This window comes from Dipodomys merriami, unplaced genomic scaffold (assembly GCF_024711535.1).
Source record: "Dipodomys merriami isolate MVZ:Mamm:240054 unplaced genomic scaffold, mDipMer1.0.p SCAF_16, whole genome shotgun sequence".
Classification (NCBI taxonomy): Eukaryota; Metazoa; Chordata; class Mammalia; order Rodentia; family Heteromyidae; genus Dipodomys; species Dipodomys merriami.
In genome coordinates this window covers 36,170,289-36,184,578 of record NW_027202937.1, presented here as the reverse complement: position 1 = coordinate 36,184,578, position 14,290 = coordinate 36,170,289, and the positions used below count along the sequence as shown (strand labels likewise).

General features: G+C 38.4%; 1 pseudogene; it reads left to right on the top strand.

Annotated features, from left to right (window-relative positions):
• Positions 1 to 6,340, top strand: part of LOC138827720 (large ribosomal subunit protein uL6-like) — a 52,129-nt pseudogene extending 45,789 nt beyond the window's left edge.
• The last annotated feature ends 7,950 nt before the right edge of the window (positions 6,341 to 14,290 follow it).

Genomic DNA, 14,290 nt, shown 5'->3' with positions numbered 1-14,290 from the left:
CTTTGAGGATTTGTTGTTGGGGGATTTGATTTTTTGAGTTCAAGGTATATTTTAGATATGAGACCCTTGTCCGTTGTATGGCTAGTGAAGAACTTCTCCCATTCTGTGTGCTTTCTATTGATCTTGCTAGCTATGTCCTTTGCCATGCAGAAGCTATGAAATTTCATGCAATCCCATTTGTACAACCTTTCTTTGATTTGTTGTGCTTCTGGGTCTCTATTAAGAAATTTTCAGCATGTGTAAAGGAGACCAAGTGTATCTCTTTTTACATCTTGTAATGTTTTCAGAGTGTCTGCTTTGACTCCGAGGTCTTTGATCCATTTGGAGTTGATTCTGGAGCAGGGTGATATATAAGGATCTAGCTTTAGTTTTCTACAAGTAGTTAACCAATTTTCCCAGAACCATTTAATGAAGAGACTGTCTTTCTTCCATTCTATTTTTTTAGCTTCCTTATCAAAGATTAGATTGCTGAAAGTCTGTGTGTTCATTTCTGGGTTTTCCATTCTATTCTATTGGTCCTGAGGTCTGTTCTTGTGCCAGTACCAAGCTGTTTTGATTACTATGGCTTTGTAGTAGAGTTTGAAATTTGGTATTGATTTCCCTCCAGCAGTGTTCTTTCCATTGAGGATCGTTTTTGCTATTTAGGGTCTTTTATTGTTCCCTATGAATTTTTGGATTGCCTCTGCTATTTCCTTGAAGAATGAGGTTGGAATATTAATAGGTATCACTTGAGTTTCTAGATAGCCTTGGGAAGTATTGCCATTTTCACGATGTTGATCCTTCTAATCGAGGAACATGGGAGATTTTGCCACTTTCCATGTATTGTTTTGATTTCCTTTTTCAGGTTTTTAAAGTTTTCATAATAGAGGTCCTTCACTTCTTTGGTTAAGTTAATTCCTAGTTATTTTATTTTTGGGGGCTATTACAAATGGAGTTGCTTTCCTCATTTCAGCCACGCTTTTCTCATTGCTGGCATACAGAAAAGCCATTGATTTTGGGGGGTTAATTTTATAACCTGCTACTTTGCCGAAGTTTTGAATCAGCTTGAGTAATTTGGGAAATGAGGAAATCAATTCTATTTGTAATAGCCCCACAAAAAATAAAATACCTAGGAATTAACTTACCTAAAGAAGTGAAGGACCTCTATGATGAAAACTTTATAATCTTAAAAAAGGAAATCAACACAGAACTTAAAAAATGGCAAAACCTCCCATGCTCCTGGATTGGCAAGATTAACATCGTGAAAATGGCAATACTTCCCAAGGCTATCTACAAATTCAACGCGATACCTATCAAAATTCCAACCTCATTCATCAAGAAAATAGCAGAGGCAATCCAAAAATTCATAGGGAACAATAAAAGACCCCGAATAGCAGAAACGCTCTTCAATGGAAAGAATACTGCTGGAGGAATATCAATACCAAACTTCAAACTCTACTATAAAGCCATAGAAATCAAAACAGCTTGGTACTGGCATAAGAACAGACCTCAGGACCAATGGAATAGAATTGAAAACCCAGAAATGAACCTACAGACCTATAGCCATCTAATCTTCGATAAGGAAGCTAAAACAATAGAATGGAAGAAAGACATCCTCTTCAGTAAATGGTGCTGGCAAAATTGGTTAACTACATGTAGAAAACTTAAGCTAGATCCTTATATATCACCCTGCACCTGAATCAACTCCAAATGGATCAAAGACCTTGAACTCAAAGCAGACACTCTGAAAACATTACAGGACAGAATAGGAGAAACCCTAGTTCTCCTTGGCTCAGGCCGAAATTTTCTGAATAGAGACCTGGAAACACAACAAATCAAAGAAAGGTTGGACAAATGGGATTGCATAAAGTTGCAGAGCTTCCGCAGGAAAAAGGACATAGCTAGCAAGATCAATAGAAAGCCCACGGATTGGGAGAAGATCTTTACTAGCCATACAACGGACAAGGGTCTCATATCTAAAATATACTTGGAACTCAAAAAATTAAACCCCCCAACAACAAATCCTCAAAGAAACAACTGCCCAATAAATAAGTGGGCGAAAGACTTAAAGAGAAACTTCTCTGAAGAAGAAAGAAGGATGGCCAATAGACACATGAAGAAATGTTCAACATCCCTAGCCATAAAAGAAATGCAAATCAAAACAACATTGAGATATCACCTCACTCCAGTTAGAACAGCAAAAATCAAGAACTCTAATAACAACAGATGCTGTAGGGGATGTGGACAGAAGGGAACATTACTGCATTGTTTGTGTGAGTGTAAACTTGTTCAACCACTTTGGAAAGCGGTATGGAGGTTCCTCAAAAGACTTCACATGGAACTCCCCTATGACCCAGCAATCCTACTTTTGGGCATTTACCCAAATGTTTACAACCAAGACCACACTAAAGCTACCAGCACAACTATGTTTATTGCAGCATTATTTACCATAGCTAAGATATGGAACCAACCCAGATGCCCCTCAGTCGATGAATGGATCAAGAAAATGTGGTTTATATACACAATGGAATTCTATGCCTCCATCAGAAAGAATGACATTGCCCCATTTGTTAGTAAATGGAAGGACTTGGAAAAAATTGTATTAAATGAAGTAAGCCAGGCCCAAAGAAACATAGGCCCCATGCTTTCCCTTATTTGTAATATCTAGTAGATGTATGAGTCAAGCGGAAAAGGTCAGATAATGTGATGTCAGGGAAATGAACCCTTAGATGTGTATTTTAATGTTTTTTTCTTTCATGCATGTGTTTCTAATGCATTTATAAGATTATCTCTTTGTTGCTTTGTATGTTCCTCTCCCCCACAGTGTAACCCCTGCTTTCACTATATTTGATGTCAGTATAACTTGTGGAGGAGATGAGGAAAAACCAGTTGTTTAAGGATACAGGTGGACCTGTTGCAACAATGAGAAGTACAAGTTGTCATGTCCGAAACGAGCTTTACAACGTCGGTACGGCGGGGGGGGGGGGGGGTAGGGGGAGAAGGAGAAGGATTGGGATTGGGGGAGACGGGGGAGGCTGGGAAGGGATGTGAAGAGTAAACAAAGGAGGAGGCTGCAATGCTTGGTAAGAAATGTACGCATTATCCTGCCCATGTAATTGTAACTCCTCTGTACAGTATGTTCACAAATAAAATAAAATCAAATTTAAAACAAATTTGGGAGTGGTATCTGTGGGATTCTTTCAATACAAAATCATGTCATCTGCAAGAGGGAGAGTTTTACTTCATCTTTCCCCATTTGGATCTCCTTTATGTTTGTGTCTTGTCTTATTTCTGTAGCTAGGCATTCTAATACTAGATTGTAGAGAAGTGGAGAGAGTGGACATCTTTGTCTCATTTCTGAGTTAAGAGGAAATGGCTTTAGTTTTTCACCATTCAGTATAATGCTGGCTGTAGGTTTGTCATATACAGCCTTTATTGTGTTGAGGAATGTTCCCTGGATTTCTAGTTTTTCCAGAACCTTCATCATAAAGGGGTGTTGGATCTTGTCAAATGTTATTTCTGCATCTATTGACATAACCATGTGGTTCTTATCCTTGCTCTTTTTTGATGTGATGAATTATATTAATTGATTTGTGTATATTGAACCCGCTTTTCATGCCTGAAATGAATGCAGTTTGATCGTGGTGTATCATTTTTTGGATGAATTGTTGAAGTTCGTTGGCCAAAATTTTGTTGAGAAGTGTTTCATCAATGTTCATCAAAGAATGTTCATCAAAGAAATGGGAATAGTTCTCTTCCTTTGATGAGTCTCTGCCTGGTTTGGTATGAGGTTTATGATGGCTTCATAGAATGTGTTTGGTAGTGAACTTTCTCTTTAAATTTCATTGAAGAGTTGGAGGAGTATTGGTGTGAGCTCTGCTTTGAAGGCCTTGTAGAATTCCGCTGTAAAACCATCTGGTCCTGGGCTTTTCTTAGATGGGGGGGGGGTCTCTTATTGCTGTTTCTATTTCAATGCTTGATATGGGCCTGTTCAGATGGTTTTACCCATCTTGGTTTAGTTTTAATATGTTGAGATTTGCTAGGAAAAGGCCCATTTCTGCCAAGTTCTCAAACTTATTAGCATAAAGGTTAGAGAATATTCCTTTGTAATGTTCTGAATCTTTGTTGTTTCTGTGGTGATGTTTCCATTCTCATCCCCATGCTTATTTATTTGGGTGTGTTCTCTTCTTTTTCTGATACGATTTGCTAAGGGTATTGACATACTGTTTTGTTAATTTTGTTAATTTTTGGAAGAACCAACTCTTTGTTTTGTTGAATCTTTCTATACTTTTTTTTAAAGGATTCTAATTAGTTTAATTCTGATTTAATTTTAATTATTTCTTTCAGTCTTCTGGATTGGGGTTTGTCTTGCTGCTTTTTTCAAGGAGGTTCAGATGTCTCATTAAATTGTTGATTTCAGATCTCTCCAATTTGTTGATGTAGGAACTCAGAGCTATAAACTTGCCCCTGAATACTGCCTTTGCTGTGTCCCAGAGGAGCTGGTAATTTGGCTTACTTCATTTTTGTTGAATATAATGAACATTTGAATTTCATTTCTAATCTCTTCCATGACCCACTGGTGATTCAACAGTGTGTTATTGAGCCTCCATGTGTTACAGGAATTTCTTTGGTGGCTTTTTGTGTTGAGTGCTCAGATCTGTCTCCTTGCCTGGATTTTCCCTCTCTGGCCGAACTCTCTGTACTTTGATGGCACACTTGGTGTAATTCTCTGGCCTAGGACTGTTCACTGTAACACTAAAACTGCTTTCTATGTGAGAGCTTGCTTAGTCTCCAGCTTCTCCGCCATCTTACACCACCGTCTTAAAGCTTAGTTTTTAAAATTAATCCCTGTTCATATAAATATCTTTCATTGGATGAACTGACAAATATTACACACAGAAATACTATATTTGGGACTGAAATATATAAAGAAAAATTTCAATAACAACTTCAATAAAAAATTTAAAGTTTAAAAAGTTGGAGTTTATACTCTTTTTGCCCCGTCTACAGTGAGAATGAAGACCATATCTCGGCAATCAGACTGTTGACATTGAAGAAAATGTCAACATCACCCTGAAGGTCTGCACTGTGATCATGAAGGGTCCCTGCAGAGGGATTTCAGCCACATTAATGTAGAACTCACTCTCCTTGGAAAGAAAAAGAAGATGCTCTGGGTTGATAAATGGTGGGTAAACAGAAAAGAATTGGCCACCATCCACATTATCTGTTGTCATGTACAGAACATGATCAAGGGTTTTACTCTGGACTTTCATTACAAGATGAGTTCCTTATTCAGAAAAGAAGTCTCTAAGTTGAAATCCAAAACTCCTTCACTGAGAAATATATCTGAAGAGTTTGGATGAGGACAGGTATTGCTTGTTCGGTGACTCAAACCCAGAAATAGGAATTAATCCATTTCCATAGCCAACATATGAAATTAATCCAGATGCCCCTCAGCAGATGAATGGATCAAGAGAATGTGTTATATACACACAATAGAATTTTATGCTTCCATCGCAAAGAATGATGTTATACTATTTTTAAGGAAATGAAAAAACTTGGAAAAATTATATTAAGCAAAGTAAGCCAGACCCAAAGAAATATAGGCTTCATCCATATGGCTTCATTCATTTGTTGTAACTAGAAAGTGTCTCTAAGTCCACAAGTAAACACACTGGATGGCAAAAGCATATACTTGAACATGAAAAATTATACAGGACTGTAGACATTCACATGGCAAGACCCAAGGAGGATATTTTTAGGGGAGAATCACAAAAGTTCAATATCTATGGGCATATGCTCATATAAAATATTTATTGAAATGAACTCTAAGAAATGGAAACAAAGTTTTTACATTATTTTGTTTCTTGAATTTTTTGTTTTTCTTTTCATCTTTTTTCACTGTTTTTGCTTTCTGTACCTTTTATCTTATATATAAGTTAATCTTCTTTAGGGAGGAAAAGGGGAAGCACAGAAATGGTGGAATAAAATATGAATAAATGCAACACTAGACACTATGTTGAAAATGAACTATACTACTTTTGGTGGAGGGTGTTGAGACGGATAGACTGGGAGAAAACAAGGGAAGTGGTGACACTGTTCAAAAAGAAATATACTTATTACCTGACTTATGTAATTGTAACATCTCTGTACATTGTCTTTACAATTACAATTAAAAATAAGATTAAATACAGTTAGCAAAGAAAAAGATGAATTAATTCTTGAAGGAAATGATATTGAACTTTTCTAAAATCCAGCTCCTTTGATTCGGCAAGCAACCACAGTTAAAAACAAGGATATCAAAAACATTTTGGATGTTATCTATGTTTCTGAGAAAGGGACAGTTCAACAGGTTGATTAATAAGATCTAAGAAGCAACACCCAGAATCCTGATACCAATTTTTGATACTTCAATAATTCAATAAAATAATTATATTGAAAAAATGGAGTTTACAAAGAATGGGCTTACAAATCAATCAGGAAATTAATGCATACATGAGGGTGGACTCTAGTGTGTCTGAGGAAAAATGATGTATTGGGAGAGAAAAGCCATGTAAAGTGTGTGGACTATGAGCTCATGTTCTTGATCAAGCTGTGATTGATGATATTACTAGGATACACTAGTGTGTGTGGGGCTGTATTTTGCTTTGTGTATCTTGTGTGTGTGTGTGTGTGTGTGTGTGTGTGTGTGTGTGTGTGTGTGTGTGTGTGTGTGTGTGTGTGAGCGCGCGCGCGCGCTAATCCTGAGGCTTGAAATGAGAGCCTGGGCACTGTTCTTGAGTTGTTCTCTTTTCCTAAAGGCTGATGCTCTGCCATTTGAGCTATAGCTCTACTTCCACTATTTTAGTGGTTAATTAAAGATAAAAGTCTCTCACAGATTTTCCTGTCTAGAGTGGTGTTTGAACTGTGATTATCAGATCTTAGTCTCCGAAGTAGTCACCAGTGCAATGGATTGAACTCAGGTTTCATGCATACTAGGCAAGTGCTATATTACTTATTTCACCCAGAACACATCCCTTGCCAGAAAATTGGAAGAGTAAAACTTGGAACCCATCTTAAAGCTCTTATGGCTCTATTATCTCTCAGAATCCCACCTGCCCCATCATACCATACTTTAATTTTGGCTATATCCATGAACTTGTTTCAGATGAACTAGAAAGTCTACTCCACCCTATTTTCCCACTATCCCTTAACATCTTTTCTCTCAGTACTCTAGAAAATAAAAACTATTTAACATTCCATTCTCTATACAATCTGGAATCAGACATTGTCTTCCATTGGCTAGAAGCCCGGCTCAAGTGATATATTGACTGTTTAGCAAGGGTAGCAAGTATAAGGCCAAAATTCAATCCCACTACCTCCAAAAGAAGAGAGAAAAAGGAGAAGAAATTTTGATTGGTGTTGATATAATTGGCTTTTCTCCTCTTATAACATCTCTATGAGGTAGAGACATGCCCATGAAACAAAGTGCCAGATTGTCCAATATGCTCCTTACTGTCACCTGAGAAAGCAGAACCTATTCTTGTCTACCCAGCTTTCCCTCTGTTCCGCCCCAGCATCAATCCTCTATCTTCAGTTGCTCTCAGGTTACTTACTGAATACTTTTCTGATATATTCCCATTGCTTCAAACTCAACACACCAAAGAACAAAACTCATCACCTTTCTGTAAGGTATATTAAATAGGTAGGTTTCACTAGGTGGCTGATGAAGAGAACACCACATGCTATTTGGGCAGGGGAAGAAGTTTATTTACCGAACTGCTGCCTCCTCCATGCATGGTGGAGAGGTATGGCTAAAAGGAAAGGGGTGCCACACCCCCAGGCCAGGACTTATGTATGCTAGGGACAGGAAGAGGTGTGGACAGGTGGGGGAAATGTGTGGCCACACAGGATCCAGACATGACTTCAGGGTCTGGGACCCTCCTAAGGTCAGATGGGAGGCATGTGACCAGAGGTGGACCAGGATGTGACCTAGCAGGAGGGGAAGGTAACTGCTTCCAGGTCTGCCAGTTACCTAGTTAACAGATACTGGGCAGAAACTTAGCCAAGAGGTAGGGAGGTGTCCCTGTGCAGACCTTACACTTTCTACTTAGAATGGCCTGTCCTGCTTCACCTGCCAAATTCAGTCAGAGGTGACTCCAGTCTTTGTGGCTTGGCTCCATGACATTCACCTCTCAAGTTTCCTTTCCTTGTGTGTGATTCATTACTAAAACACAATATTGATGAGAGGCTTTCTTCTCAGAATTTCTTAGCTTTCCTTTCTAACTTACTTCACCTTTAAGTCCAGGAACTCAGGTTTATTTCTAATGGCCACAGCTCCTGGAAGACTACAAACTCCAGTTCCACTTACAGGTTTTCATAGTTCTGCAATCTTCTGGATTTCAGTGCACTAAATATCGAGGATCTCTCTGCCTGTGGGATCCTAAGAAGCCATGCATCGTGCACCATCATTCCTTTAAAGTGCCAAGTACTGGGCATGGTGCTCAGCACATGGAAGTTACTCAATAAGTAACTATAACAGTATTCATCAAAAATGAATACTGACTCTGAGAGTGGAAGCAGGAATTATATAGATGCAAAAGCAAAAGGATATTTCTAATAAAATACTAATTGATGCCTGCATTGTGATTGTATCCAAAATGAACGGAAGAATTCTCAACTTTTGGAGTTTCTAATATAAGTTATGGTATTCCTCATCAGAAAGATGAAATAAACCCACAAAAAATGAAGAGTATACTTTCAAGGTCACAGGCCTTAAGTGGTCAGAAAGCTCTTACTACTTGTTTCTTGTGTGTAATTGAACATATCACTGTCAAATTAACCTTTCTGGAATGCCCATAAGAATTATACTATTGACAAGAATCCAAATTTTTTAACTTGAGGTTTAGAGCTCTTTACTGATTATCTAGTCAGCCAGTCAGTTGTCTGGGAGCTGACTACGGACCTGTGAGGAAACTCCCACAGAAAGTTTGTAGAGCAACTTTTTTTTTATTTCCATGCATGAGTTGTTGCCTCCAATCCACAAATTGCCCTCAGCAGTGGCTGATTGTGCCAGCAGATACCTGGCACTGTCCAGAGACATTTTTGGTTGTCATAACTGCGGAAGGGACTGGACAGTAGGAACCTGTATGTTACAAAACACCCTATAATACTTAGGTCAGGCCCACCGTAAGGAACCTCTTAGTCATATATGTCCATAAACCTTGTGCTTGAGAAGCTCTGGTCTTCAGAGCTCTTTTTGCCATTAGTCAATGCTGAGGCTCTTCTTCAAGCTAAACTTCCCTCTAATCTCACTCATGTTCTCTGTAGGCTACCAAGGACCCCATTTTCTTTCAAACCTGCCCTTATCAACATCTTTTCCCCACAGACTAGCACATGACACTCAAGTAGATGTCAGCAAAAGTTATCATTTATGCATTGCATATCTTCAATTAAGTTCTATGAAGATTGTGGACTTCAGCACAATGATTGTGGATGATTGTAAGTTTGAACATAAGGTTCACATATGTGATAAATATTTTTAGAAAAACAGTTTTCCAAAGCATACAATGAAGCTAAAGCTGATTAAATTTACTGCTTTGTTTTATGAATGTCAGGATGTAGAAATAGAGCAAACTCGTTTAAATATAATAAGGAAGTTTTAGAATTTCCATAGAATTTTATTTTTTTATGAGAAACATGACTGTTTCTGCAACTCAAATATCATTTAGATCACCTTATCCTTTCAAATTAAAGTAAAATTTTGCTCAGTCCTCATTCTACACACTAGGAGACTATCATTTGTTCCTATCAGTGACTCTTTCAGAAGATACATGTTGTTTGTCTCAATGAATCTGCTCCTCAGTGTCTTCTTCTACTTCCTGCTCTATCGGGCACTCAGTAAACCTGTCTGGCACCAGAATCCTTTCTCCAATGCTGCGATGCTTCCCGGTGGGTCTTTATATGTTTAGAGGTCCTTACAGAAGGGTAGAAATACAGAGTTGAGTATCAAGTGGTAGACAGCCTTAAATATTTTCCAGCTCTGTTTTCAAAGCTGTTCAGCAACCTCAGTCCAGGAAATGTTTGCTCCAGACTTTGGATCCTTGCTAGATAGAAATACATTTTCTCTGTCTTCATTTTACTTCCTTAAATTTTTCCTGTCCTCTGTACTCCAGTTCTGTGAACTTCTTCAAAAAAGCCACCTTATGCCTCTGGATGCACCTAGAGGGACAATCGACAAACCCTAAACAAAGGAATTTCTCCTCCAGAGAGACTTTGGTTTCCTTTAATTATACTGCTTCCCAAGGACAGAGCTCTGTACTCTGGTGAACAGAGACCCTGTCATGAATGTTAGTGATGTCAGCTGACATAAGAAGCAGGAAAAAAAAGGCTGTGAGACCACTGTGTGGCCATGGGCATTTGAAAAAGAGAAAACGTGGCTGATTATTTTGATTTAGGTAACAAGAGTTCTCACACCTTGTTTCTATATAAGCTAAGTAATTTCTTTAAGCAGAAAAGGTCAGATAAGGTGATGTTAGGAAAATGAACCCTAAGATATGTATTTAAATGTTTTTTTTCTTTCATGCATTTGTTTCTAACACATTTATAAGATTATTTCTTTGTTGCTTTGTATATCCTTCCCCCACAGTATAACCCGTGCTTTCACTGTATTTGATGTCGGTATAATTTGTGGAGAGGAAGGGGAAAAACAAGTCGTTTAAATAAGAATACAGGTGGACCCGTTGCAACAATGAGAAGTACAAGTTGTCATGTCGAAAACGAACTTTGCAACTTTGGTGGGGGGTGGAGGAGGATTGGATAGGGGGACGGGGGGAGGCTGGGAAGGGGAAACAAAGGAGGAGGCTACAATGCTGGATAAGAAATGTACTCATTATCTTGCCCATGTAATTGTAACCCCTCTATACAGTATTTTCACAATAAAAATTTTTTTTAAAATTTATTGTGAAAATACTGTATAGAGGGGTTATAGTTACATGAGTAGGGTAAAATGAGTACATTTTCTATCACACATTGTTACTACCTCCTTATTTTTCCCCTACCATCCCTTCCTTCCCCATCTCCCCTGCTCCTCCCTCCCCCCCCGACATTGTAAAGTTTGTTTTCAACATAGTGTCCTATACATCTTGTTGTCACAATGGGTCAACCTGCACCCCCTTTAAACATCCTGCTATACCCTTTCCCCTAACCAAATTACAAAAATGTATATACAAGATGCAGAACACCAAGATCAAATAGAGTGAAAAAAGGGGTTATACCATGGGGAAACAGCAAAGGAATTAAAAGAATCACATAATGCATCATAAGTACTTTAAAAACAATAGCAAGAAAGAAAAAACAACTTGTGCCCCTGTCTTGGGATACATTTTGCTTAATATCATCTCGTATGGTTGTATGTACATAGCCTTTGACTTTCTCTGCTTGTTGTAGACATGTACTAGTCATTGCAAGCAAGGGAAACCAAGGGACCTATGTTTCTTTGGGCCTGGTTTCTTCACTTAATATAATTTTTCCAAGTCTTTCCATTTCCTAACAAATAGGGCAATGTCATTCTTTCTGATGATAATCCAAATAATTTTCTAAAAATATTTTAGAATGCTGAGAGCAATGCAAATGTCACACATGTGGACAGGCTAGCTATCAAAGTCACATTGAAGCCCACTTGGCAGTCAGCTCCTACAAGTGTTTTGGGGGACACTAATAAGCCCATCATTCTGGCTCTGAAAAAAAATGACAAATGTACCACTTCCTTTTTTATGTTTGTTGCTGCTGCTGCTACTATATACAGGTTACTATTCCATGTTTTTTAATGAATACAAATTCATTATGTAAAAATTAGGAAGAATGTTCTTCCAAAGAGCACTGAAATTTTGAAAATTTGTATTATGATGTGTAATTGGGGGTACTTGCAATCTCCAAAAAGAGAGATAAAGTGAAAGTATTTACCTTTGATTGTGATCCTCCTAAGACTGTATAACTACAGGTCTTTGGGTTGTTGCTTGTCTTAAAATTGTGCTCTGATGTGAAAATGGATATACTTTCATTTCCAAAGAAGGATAGATATAGTGAAATCATCTATCTTTGATTGTGTACCTCCAAAGTCTGTTACAGATCTCTGGGTTGGTGCCTGCCTTAAAATTGTGTTCTGGTGTGGAAACACATATAATCTTGTCCCCCTAAAAAAAGGAGAGATAGAAAATACCCATTGTTCATTGTAAATGCTTAAAATCTGTGCAACCTTGGGGCTCTGTGTTGATGATTGCCTTAAAATAGTGTTCTGGCATGGACTTGTTTTTTGCTTTCATAATCAATTCAACAGAACAAGCTGTAGAAACACAAGAAAAATGGCAAGTAAAGGAACCACAACTCCCATTCAAGATAAACAGGCACCAGAGCAGTTATTGAATAATCCAGAGGATAGTTCTCAAAATGCTCTATAAACACTACTGGTAAACTTGCTGAATGAAAAGATTGAAAGTCCACATAGAGCTATGTGTGAGCATGATGAGGCTAACCAAGGATTAATGGACGAATTCATGGAATCCACAAACAGAATGGTGAATGGATTGCATCCGAAGGAAAGGGAGTCCAATGAACGTACTCACTCAACTAGAGGATTTGTGAGGAAACACTGAAAAAGCATCCAAGAAGGAAAGAAGTCCATGCAAGATCTAAGACAAAGTTTCAACAAAAAACTTGAAGCCATAAAAACTGACTGATTAGGAGGAAGAGAAATAAAAAACAAAGTATAAAGTCTGGAATTAGGAGGAAGAGAAATAAAAAACATAGTATAAAGTCTGGAGAGTAAACTAGACGATGCAAAAGATTGAATCTCTGGAACTGAAGATAGCCAGGACTTTAAAAAGAAAGAAGAGACAATTAATTAAAACAAATACAAGAAAAAGGATATATCCATTCAAAACATGGAAGACACTACCAGAAGGCCTAATTTAAGGCTAATGGGTATAGACAAGGTCCTACAGACAGAAGCTAAAGGTCTAGGAAATTTATTAAACATAATCCTATCAGAGAAGTTTCCAAACACCCAAAAAGATAGGCCCATTCAGATACAAGAAGCCTTTAGAGACACAAATAGACCAGAATAGAACAGGACATTCCACCATCACATTGTAAGCCTCACAGGATCAATAGACACCAAGGAAAGGATTGTTAAATCTGTTAAGGAGAAAATATCAATCACCTATAAAGGAAAACTGAATAGCTATCTGTATCTCAGCAAAGACCATGAAAGCAAGAAGAGTCTGGAAGGGTGGATTCCCAGCCCTAAGACAACTATCAAATAAGAATAGTGTACCCAGCTACACTATTCTTCATAACAGAGGCAGAAATAAAAACCTTCAACAGCAAAGAAAAATTGAAACAATATATCTCCACTAAACCAGCACTACAAAAGATACTTAACCATGTCTTACACATAGAAAACCAATAAGAACATGACAAAGGTAGAGAAACAGCCCCCAGAGAATCAGATTATCATATTAAGAACCCAGATAACCATATTAAAAACTCCTGCTCATGATAATCAGGCAACAGGAAAGTTAATGAATAATCCAGAGGAGAGTTCCCAAAATGTTCTACAAACACTGCTTGTAAACATGATGAATGACAAGATTGAAAGCCTGCAAATGATTCTGTGTGAGCGTGATTGGGAAATGCATGAACGTGATGAGGCTAATTAAAGATTAATAGAGGAGTTGAGTGAGCATGAGGAGGATAATCAAAGATTAATAAGGCATTCATGGAATCCACAAACAGCACCCTGGAGGAATCCATGGACACCACAAAGGAAATGCTGAATGAAGCCCAAAAGAAGGAAAGGGAGTCCAATGAAACTGTAACCAATCAATGAAGGGATTTGAAAATGAACACAGAAAACCAAATTAATGTGGTAAAGAAGTCCATACAAGATCTAAAACAAAGCTCCAACAAAGAATTTGAAGCCATCAAATCTGACCAATTAAGGAAAAGGAAATTAAAAACAAAGTAGAGGGAGCCCCAGATACACAGGGGGCCGCCTGCAGATCACACGCCTGAGGTTGCAGAACAACTGATCACCAGGAACAGAGAAACCTACAAGCCTGGAGTCTCCAGGAGGATCCCACCCCCACCCCTCACTCGCCATCCGAGCAGAGAGGCTCCATCCTGCCAAAGCTGCCCCGCACTGGCAACGCGACAAAGGGACCTGTCTGCAGACCACCCGCGCAGAGGCTGCCTGAGGTTACTGGACCTGCCCAATAGCGATCACAAGACCTGGTGGGGGCCGTCCGGGTCCCAGAGGCACAGGGGGCTGCCT